The 17,614-nt window shown below is 37.2% G+C and overlaps 1 long non-coding RNA gene across 2 annotated transcripts in view; it reads right to left on the minus strand.

The window, feature by feature from the left end:
• Positions 1 to 6,506: 6,506 nt before the first annotated feature.
• The window catches only part of LOC139081819 (uncharacterized), a 31,394-nt gene continuing 20,286 nt past the window's right edge, over positions 6,507 to 17,614 (minus strand). Inside the window, exons 2-3 of one of the 2 annotated variants that reach the window (XR_011537203.1) lie at positions 16,666 to 16,786; positions 6,507 to 8,508 (exon numbers count right to left, since the gene is read on the minus strand). This is a non-coding gene — a long non-coding RNA (uncharacterized lncRNA). The remainder of the gene's footprint in view (positions 8,509 to 16,665; positions 16,787 to 17,614) is intronic. The other variant, XR_011537204.1, reaches the window with a different exon arrangement.

A 17,614-nucleotide genomic window follows, 5' to 3' on the forward strand; every position in this document is an offset into this window, starting at 1 on the left:
ACAGGGTACTTGAGACCATGTTAAGAGTTTGGATTACATTTGTCTCACAACTGAAAGCCATCAGAAAGATTTCCCAATAAACAGAAGACTCAAGTGATCTAATTGAACTTTTGAAAAGACACTATTAAAAAGCTGCCATACAAATAATGTTATAAAAGTAGACAAAGAGAGCCTAACAAGAAGGCAGTTTTATGTAATCCAGGTATGAGATAATGGAGTCTTGGACTAGAGTGTTGATGGAAGAGGAGATGTGAAATGGTAACTTTATTCTGGGGATGTTAATAAAAACATAATTTCCTGCATCCCTTGTGTGACTTCTCTGTTACTCAGTGTTCCCTTTAGGAAAGTCCACACAAGTAACCTCTTTAACACCTCAATAACCAACAATCGTGTTACACTTTTTCTTTGCCTAACAGAAAGCTCATAGCCAAATTTGTGGCTCAACCTTAGAAAGTTCTAACATGAATATTTGTGTACTATTTTTTCCACTGCTCTCATCCATTTCTTGTTTCTCTAATTGTTTTCTCTGGCCTGATTTCTTATTTTGCTTTAGATTGCCCATATTTTTTAAGCTGCCTCAAATTCTGTACGGGATGAGATGACATTGCATGCATGTATCCAGTAAGCCTACCTCGGTCTAGACACAAAGGTTGTTTTAATCTTTGCTAAGGAAAGATGGGAGAGGGACTGGACTGAACTTGGTGTGGGCTAGCCTGAACCCAGTTGTTTTCCTCCTGTGGTTTTTATAAGACTGGATAACCCAGACATAGAAAACATGTTACTGTTGGGCTATTGTAAGGTGGCCTTATTAGGAGCCAAGAGGAAGAGCAGATTTCCTTCGGTAGGGTGAGGTACCCACGGCTACCCCAGATACACACCCGTACACTGTAGGAAGTCCTATCAATAAAAGAGAACAGTAATTCCTGCTGTCAAAAATTCTGGAAAGATATCAAACTTGTGATAGAAAATGAATATGTAAGCACTAAACCTTGAACTGGAGAAGAGCTTAGAATAGTTTGGCCTGTGGATGTTTGAAATAGTCCCAAGCATGGGAGGCGAGCAACTCCTCTCACATGGAGACAGTTTGGTAGCAAGACATGACCTGGGCAGTAGCTGTAAGTTACTGTCTTGATGTTGCTTCTTTCCATTATTCCTTAACTTTCCATAAACTCTGTTAAAAATGGTCTCAATGTAGGGGAAATTACAAAAACAGGACTATCCTATCGGATACCAGTGTTTCTTTCTCCGAGACCAAGGTGGTGGTCATTCTGGTGATTAACGATTAATAATGGAAGATGGCTTTTCCAGTAAAATGCCAGACTCACAAAAGGAACTAGTTGGCTATCTGGAAACATGGTAAGGCAAGATGGCAGGAGCACAGCAGGTTCAAAGTCTATTTTTAAGCACAGATGAAGCCAAAACCTGAGGAATTCCCAGATTGAGTTGGGGAACATTTTGTGGAGGTTAACCTCTAGAAATAAAGTTAGTAGATGTTCAAATAACAATAATTTAGATTAGACACAAAGAAGAAAGACAGGAGAAGGAGGGGACAAGATGAGGGAAGAGAGAGGTGCAAATCCATTCATATGTACCTACTCTACCCCTCTAAATAAGCACTCCTCTCATTTGTAAATGTTTCCATGTGGGGTTTTTTTCTGTATATTTTTCACAAATGAATGTCAGACTAGATATTTAATAACGAATTATGACTTTTTCTGCATTGAAGTCCACAACCCTGCCCTTTCAAATTATTAGTGAAAAATGTAGACCTGTTTAGAATGGGATGACATGATCATGCCACCCTAAGGTCATTGTTCTTTTTTGAAGAGGCAGCCTTCATACAAATTTGTAACACAAAACACAGCTACTTTCATCTGCCAGATCCAATGTAGTAATTTAATAGCTATGATATTATTTAAATAAGTAAAGTCTGTAAAAATATCATTATAAAGCCATTAGTTTTAGCATTTACTTAGAAAGTAACATTGACTCTGACAGAAACAATGATCTGGGATGCGTTTGAAAATTATGTTCTCATTCATGGGAAAAAGTTTTGCCTAGTGCCTGTTATAAGCAAAGAGAAAGGCATAAGAAACAATGATGATTTACCAGTTAATATTACAAACTTCCACAGGTATATGTCATGCTTATTTCTGGGTGGATATTTACGCCTGTATCTTTCCTCCTCTACTAGACAGTCCCTTTTCTTTAAGGGAGAACTTGTATTCCCTTGTATTCCAGCATTACTATGACTAAAATCTTTATGAATTTTTCAACCCCAATTGAGGTTTGTCTCTTCTGAGCACCACACAGTCCTTAGACCACAACAGAGGATTTAATTGCACACTTTTTCATACTGTGTCTATGGTTCATATGAGTTTGTTATATCTTCCCCCAATGTTATTGAAAAGTCTGTGATGGCAATACCCGGGTCTTAACAGGTCTTATTGACCTATGCAGAACATACGCCTATATGGTATTATGAAAATTAAATGTTATTTTTTAAAGTTTTTGTTAAAAAGCCAGAATACCAATGTATATATTTCATTGTTAAAAAAAAAAAAAAGCTATCATAGGCATCAACATACTCAAAGTCACTTGCCCAGTCCTTCTCTCCAAAACAATGATAATAATGGCACCTACTAGTTTTGTTGAGTGTTTACCATGCCACACGCTGTTTAGCACATCATATGGATTAGCTCTTTAAGCCCTCACAACAACCCATGAGTTGGTTACTATTATACTTTTTGTTATTAGGCACATCTACTTAGAAATTCATATCGTAATCAGGTAATTTGTAAATTAATTTATAATTATAAGTAACTGCGGCATGGACTATGATACCTGATGTCAGGATGGCATCCTCTTTCCCTGGGCACAGTGGGATGCCCTGACCTGATCTTCCTAAACAGAAAGCCAAAAAATGACGAGTGACCATCATACAAGGGAGCAAAGTCAGTTCTAAAATCTGACAGTTAATGGCAACAGGAAAACATGCCCTGATACATCTAACAACAGAGAAAGCCTTACCAATGAGAACAGACTGGTCAAAGTCCATTTCCACACTCCCTTGCTTATTTCTATAGTAGGGATGGCTTTGACATTCAATACTTAGTATCAATTAATAATTTATGGGACATGAGTGATTAACAGAAAAAGGATGAGTCTATTTAATATTTAAAATAATAAATGACAAAATGATATTTTTTAAAAAACTGCAGCAGCATAATAGGAAAAGATAGTATCAAGATGCTGATGCCAGGGCCCGGCCCTGTGGCCAAGTAGTTAAGTTCACGCACTCCGCTTCAGCGGTCCAGGGTTTCACTGGTTTGGATCCTGGGTGCAGACATGGCACCGCTCATCAGGCCATTCTGAGGTGGTGTCCCACACAGCACAACCAGAGGGAGACACTCACAACTAGAGTATACAACTATGTACTGGGGGGCTTTGGGGAGAAGAGTAAGAAGAAGAAAAAAGAAGATTGGCAACAGATGTTAGCTCAGGGATAATCTTCCTCAGTCAAAAAAAAAAAAAGATGCTGATGCCAAACAGAACATGTTCAGAAAAAAATGTAAGGAATTACTCCACAGGATGGAGCACAGAGAAAAGTGAGCAATCAAACAAAAGACACAGGTGCAGTGCCATAGCGGTTAAAGCACGGAGTCCACAGCCAGACGGCCCAAGGTCACATTGCAGCTGCACCTCTGGCTGTCAATGTGACCAGGCACCAGTTACTCAACTCACCTGAACCTCCGTTTCCTCATTTATAAAATGGGAATAATAATCAGGCCTAGCTGTTAGGTTTCAGTGAAAGGTAAATGTATATAAATTTCTGGAACACAGTAAGCACTACAAGGGTATTCCTGTTATTCAAATTGTCTTGCATTTAAAAAATTAAGCCATGTTTTCACTTTAAAAAAATGTGTAAAGACATATCAAGACCATTTTCATATACTAAGTGATATGAAAATCTAATTTGGTTTTTGTCTGAAATTCACTGAGGCTTACTATTAGCCATTAAACTATATCCCTCTCCAAAATCATAACATAAAATAAAATTAAACAAAATAAATTAAAGGTTTTTCACTATTTTTAAGACTCTCTTTAAGTAAATGCTTTTCTTTCCTTTCCTAATGAATACATTTTAAAAAGTGAAAATAAGAGTTTGAAGCAGGTTTGCTGATCAACTGCCCAACTTTGCCTTGCCGAGTGACCCTGCTGGTGGCACAGACTGAAGTCATTCACCAACACTCCAGTTCTTAGTTGCCAGGAGGGAGTGTCTGAAGACCTTTTCTTGACAATGTTTATTGTAATGATTTTTATTCCCAAATTTAGGATAGTTTAAGTTTAAGATTAATGAACATTCAATTACTAGAAGGAGGAGCCAGATTTTAGTGGCTGTCTTAATCTGTTTGGGCTGCCATAACAAAACACCACAGCCTGGCTGGCTTAAACAACACGTATTTTCTCACAGTTTTGGGGGCTGGAAGTTGGAGATCGGGTGCTGGCATTGTCGGGTCTGGTGAGACCTCTCTGTCTGGCTTGCATATGTCCTCACATGGCAGGGAGAGAGAGAGAGAGACAGCAAGGTGGTGCCTCTTCTTATGAGGGCACTGATCCCTTGGCTTCCTCTAACCCTAATTATCTCCCAAAGGCCCACCTCCAAATATCATCATGTCAGGGCCTAGGGCTTCAGCATATGAATTTGGAGGATGGGGGAACACTAACATCCAGTCCACACAGAGGTAAATTGAGCAAAGATTAGGAGTATTTAAATCATATATGATACTGGCCTTAGGCTGGTAGACATAGTTTAGTCCTTTTACGCCTCTTCTCTGAGAAAGACCAATTAGCTGACTCCATGTAGTAGTATTTGATGGTAGAAGGGAACATGGAATCCTGTATTGAAAATCTAGGAACAGTCAGAAAATCTAGGAATAGGTCGAAATCATAAAAATGTACTAGGCTCTATCTGTACAGAGAGCACTTTAGAAAACACTTCATTTATGTGTACAACAATGTACACTTATGTGTTCAATTTTAAAGTTAAAAAAACAAGTGCTGTCTGTATATACCCTTTGAAAAACTATAAAGGAATTTAGTGAAATGCCTTTATTCCAACTTACTTGCAAATTCAAGTTACATGAAGTCAAATAAAACTTTCTTAAAAGTGAAAATAAACATTCGAAATGCTAACATTTAAAATAATTTACTTTAAAAGGAGCATGCAAAATCATATTGATGGAATATTTATTTAACCAAGTTGCAGTGATTAAAAATAAATGCATATCAACCCACATTATGAAAATCACAAGGATTTCAGGATCTTTAAGTATCGTGTGTAATTATGGGTTAGAGCCAAATTATTTTCCACAGGAACACATTTCTCAACTTATAATAGAAATAAATGAGAGAATTTAGTCTAACAAAGGCAGAGGAACTTTACACACAACTTTTTCAATAACTCTTCTAACGTAAAACACAGATTTAACCTACAGCTAGAAGCAATCAAGTCACTATACTGTCGTATAGTGATCGCAAATGTTAAGTCATTATGCCCATGCCAATCCAGAAAAGAGTTCACGGCAGTAGGTATAAAATAAGAAATACAGACAATGTGTTGAGTCATAAGTTTGAATATACTCAGTTAAAATATAAATATGAGAAATAAATTAAAAGCCAGATAGATTCAGGTGATTCTGAGGTTATAATTCGTGATTTTTAAAAATATCCTGACTCAAGTCTACAAAGGAGTCTGAAATTTCTTTGAAGTTTTAAAGCCCTGGGAAGTCCGAAATTAAGGGAACCTTTGGTACAATAGACAATGCATGTGGTTTGATAGTCATATGAGAGTGGATTCAAACCCCAACTCTATTAAATACTATTTGGATGATTTTGGATTAATAACTTAACAGCTCTGATCTTTCATTTTATCCCCCCAAAATGGGTTTGCTTGTGACGACCTCAGAGAGTTCTCGTAACAATTGTGTGAAACTATATCTCAAATGCATTTAACATAGACCTGTCATAGTAGCCACTTAACCAAGGCTATTACTGTTGTAGTGTCGGTTGGGCAGAAGTAATAGTAGCAAAGACAGTAGTATTAACCGTCATGCCTTTTTTTACTGTTATTGTAGAGAAAAAAAGCAAAACTTTTTTGTTGCCAGTCACATGGAGAATTCCAGAAACAAAAACTGCATATAACATTCTTTCTCAATAATGTTCTTCTCTTTGTCAGTTAATGCTATGGCCAATCGCTGTTGTGCACATGAATGCATCGTGACTTCTGATTAACTCTTTCCAAATAAGTTCAACTCATATCAAGAGATTAAGCTAACTCATATGTGATTAAGCTAAAACATATGCGATGCTGGTTTCTGCTCTCAGTGCAGTTTTAAACTGTTAAACCCACACCAGCTGCTTTCATAAACCAGCAATTCTAATCATCCAGTATCACTCCTTGAGGCACATTAGATTATAGAAGGAATGCGATAAACCATCACAAATTTTAGATTTTCAGCAGATTTATTTCAATTTCTAATCAAACTCATTCCCAGCGTTTTCCCTGACCACTCTTGGGCCAGGAGATTTCAAGTAAAGAAAATTGAGTTCAGAAAATGTTTAGAAGATTTTATGCTGACAATCCCAAAGCATCTCCTTTTGTTTCTAGTTATGTACAACAAAACTCCTCAAAATGATTGCCTCATCATCTCCAGAATTTAAACAATCTTAAAAAACCACCTGCCCCTCAGTTCAAAATATAAGATGACAAATGATCAAGGAAATACCTTACAACTTGTAAATTCCTTGAGATTCCTTATGAAGAAAAAGTAATTTATTTGATTCTGAAGAAGATGATAATAATATGTGTTGTGTTATAAGACTTTTTCCAAAAATAATGACTTAGATAGCGTTATGTTGTAAGCAGTATTTTCCAAGACCTTAATATGTGTTAACTCACTTAAAGCACAAGTAATTTTAAGACATGGATGTTGTCATTCCTCATTTTTCAGATGAGAAATCTAAAGCATAGAAATGTAAGCATCCTGAGCTGGTAAGTGGTGAAGCCAAGATTCAAATCCAACACCTTGTCTCCTTGACAGCATACTCTTCATGTTTATTTTATGATGATTTAAAAATCATAAAAGTCAAATGTGACATTCAGAGATGAAAGTGATTACAAATCTCATTTTAGTTTTTGTACATTGACAAAGTGGCCAAAAAAATCACAAGGTTATCAATCCCAATAACAGATGGCACAAACAAAGCTACTCCTTAATGAAATAACTTGGGTCTATCGTGAAATTTCAGCTTTTTTGTTTCTTCCCTTCCCTTGTCTTCACTCTTCTCTTTCCTTTCCCTTCAAAGGGGTCTTTAAGCATCTCTTTCAAACTTCTTCTGTGTTCCTACTCTTAACGGTCTTCTTGCGTTTGCTGGTTTGCAATTGCTGTTGATGTATCTGTTGTGTTATTTTCTTCTGGAAATTTTATTATTTGACTCCTCTTAAGCTATTTCTTAGTTAGTCTTTTCTGTGGTTCATTCCAACTATCCCTCTCTCGATACTATGTTTGTTTAGCTAGCTCAGGTTTACTGGGGAATCTTATAATGTCTAAATGAATAATCTGGGTCATCAGTCATGAAAAAGTGGAAGATATCAAAAGAAGAAAATACCCCCTACTTGCCACTTCACTTCAAGCCCAACCTCCACTCTTACCCCAGCCGTAACCCCATCTCAGGGAATACACTAGTTAGAATTTCATCTGTCTTTTAAAGGGCAAATAGAGGAAAGAAGAAAAAATTTCTGTATTTGCATTGCCAGTTTAGCCTGAAGATTTGAAGATGCCTGGCTAATACACGCACTTGACTCAGGTTAGAAATACTCTGGTTAAACAAGTACAATATCCAAGGGAAAATTAATCAAGGGAAATTTTCTATCCAAAAGGAGGGCCACATCTCTAATATGGAGATCACATGAGGATGGACAAGCCTAAGTGAGAAAACGCCAAATCTTCCCTTATAATATAAAGTGACAGCGTGCAAAAGCATTTACCGATTTTCATCTGTTAAATTCATTATCTTACATAATGGTCTTTCCAGGTAAATCAGCAGAGGGACGTAAAATTGCATAAATTTGTTCACCAGGTTGTAAATGTGCCAGAGTAGCTGTTTTTCAGGTATCTGAGTTGACCCAAAAGCTGAATGCTCACTTGTGTTAGTGAGCAATAAAATACTCCTGCCTGGACTTCATTCTGGTCAGTTGCCAAACTAATTATCTATTACCTGATATTGTCCAGGAGTTCTCTTTACGTAGTTCTGATGCAAGCAGGTAAAATACTTAATCCTTTCTCCAAATACACTAATCTGCAATCAGCCTAGATAAAAATAAAACTGAATGATGACCGTAATTTTAAAGCAAACCATCAAATGAGTTCACTGACATCAGTCTTGAGGCATTGCTGGCGACCCAGTGGAATGTTGATTCTGTCATTTCTTACCCTTGCAAGCAATCTGTGGAAAGAGAGGAGGAGACAAACACTAAGGTTAATTGATCCATCGACATGATAACTGACAAAGAAGCAAACAGGTCTTCTTGTGTTCTATTCTTTCTTTACTATAGAAAAAAAATGGTTCAAGATTACATAATTGGGAGAGAAGGAACCAGGAAGAAATTAGAATCATGTGACTTATTACATTGGTTTTTTTCAACCCTTATTCCACTAAATAGCTGGTTCTTTTTATGCCAGAACTGAGTACTGCTATGTGTAAGCCATTATAAAATCACAAAGTTGAACTGTGAAAACATCTATAACTAGAAATTATGAGCCAAATCCCTCTTTATTACAAACAGTACTTACGCAAAAGGAAGAAATTCTGAAGAGATCTGAATCAGCCTGTTATTCATCTGCTTACTTATTACTGAACAAACATAAGCACTGTCTCTCTTCTTTTTCAAGTTTAACAAATTTGGAGGAAAATGTGAATACCGGAAGTATACTGTAAGATACACTCATAACGGTATCTATGAGAAGTTCTGTAGTGCTTAGATTATACTGAATAAGCCCTGAACCAACATCAGTCAGATGCTCTGTGGATGTGTCACGTAGTCACAGCTCCTTATGGACCATGTGGAGTGCTCTTGTAGCACGTGAATTTTACGTCTCCCTGAATTAAACATCCCATTTTATTTCAAATACAATATATTTTGTATTGTAGTTGTTTAAGTACTACTTGATTTCTCATTACTTTTTAATCTCTTAAACGTGTATTGATTTATTCCTAAACACCAAGTGACATTACACAATACTGCATAACCCTACACTTGCAAGTAATCCCTCTAATGATTCAGTGGAACTGGAGATCTAAATAATAAAAACAGACTTAAAGGCGTTAAGAGATTGATAGAATGATTAACTGAAACTCATAAAAGGACGATAATTTAGCTAATTTACTTAGCTGGGTGATATCTGGGGATGGAAAATAACAAATTTGAGATTGATTTTACCCTTGTATTGTGAGTTTGTGTCATTTTTAATGCAGTTTTATCAATATAAATTTTCTTATAGATTGGCGATAAGAAAAGAGTACATATAATCCAAGTAGGTGAGTAAATCCTATTTAGTCACTTTTAAAGTAAATTGAAAAAATGAGTCATATTTAAATTTAAATTTAATTTAATAAAGATTTATGCACTGTCGAAGAGAGATGCTGGGGAGTTGACAGTAGGAAATGGCTTATGAAAAAAGGGGTCCTAGTAATCCACTCTTTAAAAAAATAGAAAATCATGTGCTTTTGTGATTAAGTCTCAGGATGTAAATTTTAGTTGCCCATTAATTCATTCATCCAACGTGTACTAAATACCACCTCTCCTTCCCCACCATGCTAGGCACTGAGGTCTACAACATAAATCAAACCCAGAATAGAGCACTACACAAGTAACTTCAGGTCTGCACTCAACAGAAAAATGGCATAAGAAACATTTAAAAGTACGTGCAAAAGAATTGAAGTCAGGAAAAAGGAAATACCTAGTTGGGGCATCAGCCTTCCTGGAGAAGGAAGCATTTAAATTGGAACTTGAAGGATGGTTAAGATTTCAACAATTAGAGAGAGGAGGGCTTTCACTCGGAGTTATAATTAGCAGTATGTGCAAAGGCAGGAGGTAAGAACTCAGAAAGCATGCAAGAAGTAGCATGAGGAATTTTGTTGTGGTATTGTGTACAGACTCATAAAATCCTTTATAACTCTCAGATGAGATTATGGGTTTTGTGATCTCTGTGCAATTAAGAATCTGGGAAGCTCCTTTATTTCTTCTCCTTGATAAATTATTTCCCTAGGTAATTTTTTTTCATCCTCACAAACATATAAGAAAGAACCAATTCCCCTCTTGCCCTGCTCTGATCTGTTTTCTGCAAAGGAGCAGCCAGAGCTCCGTTTTTAAATGCAAATGTGGGCATCTCCTTCTTCTTAAAGCTCATCAATGTTTTCTCTCTTTACAGTGCCTAAAATCAAATAAAACAAAATCTAACAAAGTTTTATCTGACTCAGATCCTCTGAAAAAGTTCTTTCTTCTGCCTAAAAAACTTTTCTTCCTACATTTGTCACACTAATTACCATCATTTAGGTATCAGCTAAATTTCACCTTCTCGAATGTTTCTCCCCTCATTCTTCTAATCTAAACGAGCTTTTCTTTTTATTCTCTCTTGTAGTACCTGATCTTTTTCGTTCTCTTTACTTATCATAACTTGTAATTGTACGTTCATTTATGCGTTTACTCATATGATGACTCTCATTACCCACTCTCACATCTCCTATCCAGCTAGACCCGAAGCTCCATTGAAGAAGGCATCATTCTAGGTCCTGTTCACCATTGCAGACCCAGTATCTAATGTGGTGTCTGAAGGATAGGCGGTACGCAACAAAGATTGGTCAAATAAGTTAATTTGCAACTGAAATTCACATCATGAAATGTACTCGTAAAAGTACACAATATTTTTCTTAAAGTGGCTTATTACAACTCATATTTATTGAATCTAAGCCAGGATTATTACTTTACAATTAAAGGGAGAAAAATATTTCTTGGTTATCAAACTCTGTCAAAATGAATATTACTTGTTGATTTGATTAGCAATGTTCTTTCTATATTCAGTTTTACTTTCCCAAGGATCTGGACATCCAGCAGGAAGTCTTTAAAGTCATAACAAAACATTTCCTTCTTCACCTGTGGAAAGTTATAAAAAATAAACATCCACACACAAAAGTATGTAATTTTAAAAGTTGACATTCCACTTGGTTCTTAGCCTTATAACTAAAAAATATGGCTAAAGTAAAGGAGGCCACCATAGGGATGAAAATGAAAGTAGAGTGGGGATGGTGAATGCTAAAATTCTATTTCAAGTATTCCTGAGTCACACCAGGTTATGGAAACAACAGCTAAATGAGAAGATAGCTAGAAATCATATGGTGTGGCAGACTGGATTTTCAAAAAATCTATCCTATCTCACATTCTCATCTACAACATGACCTTTACTCTGATCAAAAGGTGGGGTCTAAGAACCACCTCCTTGAATACGAGTGAGCTTCACACTCACTTGGCACCAATAGAATGAGATGCAGGATAAGATGCACAATTTCCAAGGCTAGGTCAGAAGAGGTGGTCCCATTTCCACCTTGTTAGAACTCTTGCACTTGGAGTCCTGAGCCAGCATGTACCCTGAAGCTACCATACTATTAAGAAGCCAAGCCACATAGAGAGGCCAAGTACAAGCACTCTGGTTGGCAGTCTTGGTTCTCCAGTCCTTCCTGCCCAGGAACCAGATATTTGAATGAACGAACCTTCAGATATTCCAGCCTCTACTCCTCAAGGCAGCTCCAGCCTTGAGTCTTCCCCACTGAGGCCCCAGACATTACAGAGCAGAGTCAAGCCTTCAATGTTGCACCCTTTCCAAATTCCTGACCCACAGAATCCATGAGCATAATAAAATGGTTATTGTCTTACATTGCTAATTAGGGGTGGTTCATCAGACAGTCAGACAGAAAATGTCACCATGGTATATAGTAGTCCAACTCTTTCGAACACAGACAAGAAAGAGATCTAGTGACCTTAAGCGAATCCACTGCTAGTAAATATTCATAAGTGAATGGATAAATATGAGCAAATTAGGCAAAACTGCAGACTCCAAGGCTCAAGAGAAGGACACAGGAATTGGTGGTCATCTTCAGACAATGTTCGAATCAGGAGAGGAGAGGGACCCACTGAACCAGTCAGGTCAGAGCAGTTCTAAACAGTCAGTCAGCCACTGGGACGGGGGTCGGACGCAGAAGCAAAGGCTCAGCGTCCAGATTCGCTCCTATTCTGTAATGCCCATATGAGCAGTGTCTATGCAACTCTACAGATCCTGAACTAGGACTGAACAAGGAATGCCTAAAGGACGTACCAAATGGAAATGTACTAATAAGATCTACTTTTTTTCACACAGAATTTTATTATATTAAGAAATCCAAGCTATGGGTCTAATGTGTATTACTGAAATTTAACTAGAAGTAATTCAACTGTACTTTCTCCTTTTTTGTTTTTACTTTTTTACTATGGTAAAATATATGTAACATATCATTTACATTTTAACCATTTTATTCAGTGGCATTAACTACATTCACAATGTTGTGCAACCATCACCAATATCTATTTCCAAAACTTTTTCATCACCCCAAACAGAAATTTATTTTCTCCTTTTTTACGTTCAAATTTTTTCAGATCTTATAATATCTAATAACCTTAGACTCCAGTGAATTAATCAATTCCCATTTTTAAACAACATCAAACAGTTCATCAACTTTTTTAGCTGCGGTGAGTGAGAATTACATGTTGTCTTTCAAAGGCTAATTGCATCTAAGTTCCTTCCCGTTGCTAAATGATGATGCTTCTGACCAGTGGTTGCCAATTTCTGTGCTATAAATCTTCCTACCATGACTGATTTCAAGCTATCAATTTATGTCCCTGAATGTGGAAAAGATGAGAAAAGTTGTAGCCTATATGAGCTGGCTCCAGCGCACCATCCGCTGTCTATGGCGTTAAGTCAGTTATGGTAATTTGTGTCTGTCAAGGAATTTAAGGAATTTTGTTACTGCATCTAATTTGTCAGATTTATTGACATCAATTTGTTCATAATATTGTCTTTCTGTCTTTTTAATGTTTGTAATATTTGTAGTGGCATCCCACTTTTCCTAATATTGTTCATTTATTCACCTCTCTCTCACACACATACCCATTCTCTCCCTCTATCACTATTTCCTTCTATCTCTCTATTTCTATCTCTATCTCTATCTAGCTCTTTCCTTTTTGAACAATCTGCCTAGATTTTTATAAATTTTCAAGAACCAGCTTTTGGTTTCTTTTGTTGCCCTCTTTTTCCTATTTAATTGATTTCTGTTTTATAGTTATTTTCTTTCTTCTCCTTACTCTGTGTTTAATTTACTCTTTATCCAAACTCCTTTTTTGGAAGTTTAGATCACTGAGAAGAAGTGCTTCTACTTCAGTTAAATGTGCTTAAATACTCTTTTCCCTTGTCATTTTTTTCAAACGCTTTTTTAAAAAAACAAAAATACTGGGACCTGCCCAGGGGCACAGTGGTTAAGTTCACACATTCTGTTTCGGAAGGCCAGGGTTCGCCAGTTTGGATCCCAGGTGTGGACCTATGCACCGATTATCAGGCTATGCTGTGGCAGGCACCCCACATATAAAATAGAGGAAGATGGGCATGGATATTAGCTCAGGGCCAGTCTTCCTCAGCAAAAAGAGGAGGATTGGTGGTAGATGTTAGCTCAGGGCTAATCTTCCTCAAAAAAAAAAAAAATACTTATAAAATAAAATAATAAAAGGAAAAGTAAATCCAAAACCTTTTATAGTTATGAGCTCATCTGTACTGTATTTATGTAGAGTTTTGGGGCTTTAAATACATGATTCCATGTCTAAATGAGATAAAACGTGTTTTTCAAAAGTTATAATGTCTTTAAAAGTAATAAGACTGATTAATAGCTTCAGGAAAGATAGAAAAAAAATAATTCTGATATTTTCAAAAAGGACCCTCGTGCTTTCATTTTCAAAATGCGCCATGACTCCAAACTATGCCAAGTGGCAAAAGTTCCCACAGCATGGCATCCGGAGGGAAGCAAAACACACTATTTTCTCAGAGCCACTGTCTATTTTTAAGGTATTGATACACTGAGATAACTATTGAGGCAAAAATAATATCCAAGTGAGCATTTCACTCATTATTAAGCATCAGTTGCTTACATGGCACCATATAAGGCATTGTCTAAATTACAAAATTAAAAATGTCTTTTCTCATGATGTTAAAAGGGTGACTATATGACAACACTGGAGGGAAGTAAGTGGACTGGGAGATTATTTGGGGCTGAGTATTATTCACAAAAGCAAAAGGTTTTAAACTGCACATTCATTCATTCATTGACAACGCTTAAACAGAGATTCGATAAAATCACGCACTGAGGGAAAGTTGAAGTCCACAGCATTTTGAATTGCTATAGAAAGAATGGAGGGCAAGCCAGTCTTGGGCAGAGTGTGCCCTCTCCATGAGCCTCTTTCTTGCTTCTTTCCCTACTCAATGTAGAGAAATGTATTTAAAATATGTTGTTTCCAAGCCTTCTTCCTTTGACCCTCCTTTCTCATCACTTTACTCACTTCTGCCTGGACAGATTCATCTATTCCTGTGTCCTTTAAAAAAAAATCTGTATTCTAGTTTCCCTGAACTCTAGATCCTCAGTAGCCTTCTGCTCATCTAAGACTCTCTACCTGTTGCTCCTCAGGTATTCAAAATTCAAACTGCTCCAAATCTTTGTGTTCTCCGTTGCACTTTTGTATATTTCCACCGCCTAACCCTTATTTCACAACACAACACCCATGCACACACACTCATTTGCATCCTACTTATCCTGTGGTTCCAATCTCAGTTAATGGCATCAAGTTCCACTCTGTCACTCAGAGTAGTAACATCAGACTCATCTTGGGTTTCTTCCTTGACTTCATTGTCTGTCCAATTGGCTATCAAGTTCTGAATATTCCACATCATCTGATTGCTCTCTGTACCTATTGGTACTGCCTTAGTTCAGACAGTTAACGTCTATCTTACTACTACAGTAAGTTTTTTATTCATTGTCATGCAAATGCTATTTTTCCATAAAGGGCTCGTGTATTTTGGCAGTTAGAACTTTTGCAGTTCTAATGCCTTTCAAAGCTACTTCCCAAACAAAAGCAAAGAAATAAACACAGTTAATTGGAGAACCCAGTCTGCTTGGACACTATTTTGAAATTTGGAGCAGTCAACGTTAAACAAAAAGAGACGCTTGTTCTGTGGTTTTCAGGGCAAAGCAGATCTTTTCCCTCCCATACATACTCACATGGCTTTTGGCCCCTTATCTTCTGGCTTTGGGGGCTTGTTTTGGCTCATGAATTCTTCTCATAATTCTCTTTTGCTCAATTAGTTAGCCAACCTTCAAAAAAACTTTATGGACACCAAGATGAAAATATAACAAAACACCTTCGTGTTTGAGTATTTGTGATATGTGGGTCATCCAAAGCATGGGACTTGGGGCAGAGCCCTTCTTGTTTGGGACTCAAGGAGGTATTGGCTCTATTGGATAGTGAGCCTCGTGATAAATCTAAAGCATTTAAGACAACACAGTATTGCTGCAATGATGGAACTAAACCCCAAATCCAGAAACAGACCCAAATATTTACAAAAAGTTGATATTTGACACAGAGGTAACTGAAAATGGGTGAGAAAAGGTTGTGCATTCAATAAATGGTCATGGGACAATTGCTTATTCCCACGGGAGAAGCCACACAAGGGCCTAGACCTGGGTGCTACAACTTGCACAATGTCTATTCTGCCACATTTTATTGATCAAAGCAAGTCACAAGGCCAATTCCCAGAGTGAAGAAATAGGCTCAGCCTTTTGAGAGAGGAGTCACAATGCCATATGACAAAATGGCATGGCCAGGGGAGGCATGAGTCATTAAAGGGAGAGTTGCCAGATGTAGCAAATAAAAAATACAGGAAACCAATTAAATTTGAATTTCAGAAAAAAAGCAATTTTTTTAGTGTAAATATGTCCCAAATATTACATAAGATATACACATGCTAAAAAAATTCACTTTTTATCTGGTTCCAAGTTTAATTGGGCATCCTCTATTTTATCTTACAACACTAATTAATGGCCATTATTAAAATGTTTACCACAAACGTGGGTTTTTAACTGGTACATAAAACAGTCATAACTTGATTTAGGAAATGTCAGTCAGTAAATATATACATACAAAGGAACGTTTTAAAGCGTAAGCTTCCAGGAGTTTAGAGGTCTTTATAAATATTAACAGCTTATCAGTAAAGAGAGTGGCAACACCAGAAAAGTTATTTCTATTAGCTATTTCATTATTTTTAGATGCATGAGTCTTCCATTTATCAGTTTACTAAATGTGCAAGTCGGACTTCACAAGTCATTTACATTCATTCTCATTCTCAAATCTCTCCCCGTACATTAAGAGAACGAAGAAGTATGCATCCAATCATAAAGGTGAGGTTGCTAGGATGCATAGATATTTCCAAGCACTCTCCCCGTTTAGATCCAAGGACATTGTCCCTCGAATCTCACCTTGCAGGCTGCACAGGACCTCTTCCGATCTCTCTGGTGAGTGGAAAACCACAGTGCCTCTGACAGAGAAGGGAGCTCCTCAGTCCATCACAAAGGAGACTTGTTCACCGGAGAAGAGCAGCTTTCCAGGAAAACACGATAGGTTCTATGATATTTTTAAAAGAACCTTTTTCTGGCAAGAATAGTACTACTTGATATTTATTTTCATCTCTAATTTGTGTGCCTCTGATTTTTAGTCACGGTTTTATTAAATTCCTTTGGGGTGCATAGCCGTGCACTAAGCTTGGGATCCATGAGACCCTGTCCTTAAGGAATACTGTTTAGTAGATAAGAAAAATTCATGAGCAGAAATATAAATATATAAAGACAAGAGCATAGAAGTCATTTTTCTAACAACTGAAGAAAACAGATGGCTAATATCCAACAAAGCTTTAGTGAAGTAGGAAGATCATAAACTGAGATTTAATGGAAGAAATCGTGCGGCAGAAGGAGTAAGGAAGAAGTAAACTGTGGCAGAGACTGCTGGTTGTTCTGCACGATCCAGTCTCCCCTTTTTCACTTCATCATAGAACTCTCAGGGTTTTGCTGGGTATGTGGTCACCTGGAATAAAGACTACATTTCCCAGGCTCCATTGCAGCTTGGTGTGGGTTTGTGGTTAAATTTTAGCCAAGAGGATGTAAATGAAAACATTGTGTGTCATTTCCTGGGAATTTCCTTAGTGGAAGGGGGCCTACCTTTCTTCACCCCTTCCTACTTTTTGCTGGCTGGAACGCTGACAAGATGGTGGCAGCAAGAATAGTACTCTTGAAACATGAGGTAGAAACCTGAGGTAGAATGCTGAGGGTGGTGGAGCAGCAAGACTGAAGGAGCCTTGGCCTCTGACACCATGCAGCACCATGCTGCTCACCCTAAGTGTTTACCCCCGGATTTTATTTCCATAACTGATAC

Source organism: Equus przewalskii, chromosome 2 (assembly GCF_037783145.1).
Source record: "Equus przewalskii isolate Varuska chromosome 2, EquPr2, whole genome shotgun sequence".
Lineage (NCBI taxonomy): Eukaryota > Metazoa > Chordata > Mammalia > Perissodactyla > Equidae > Equus > Equus przewalskii.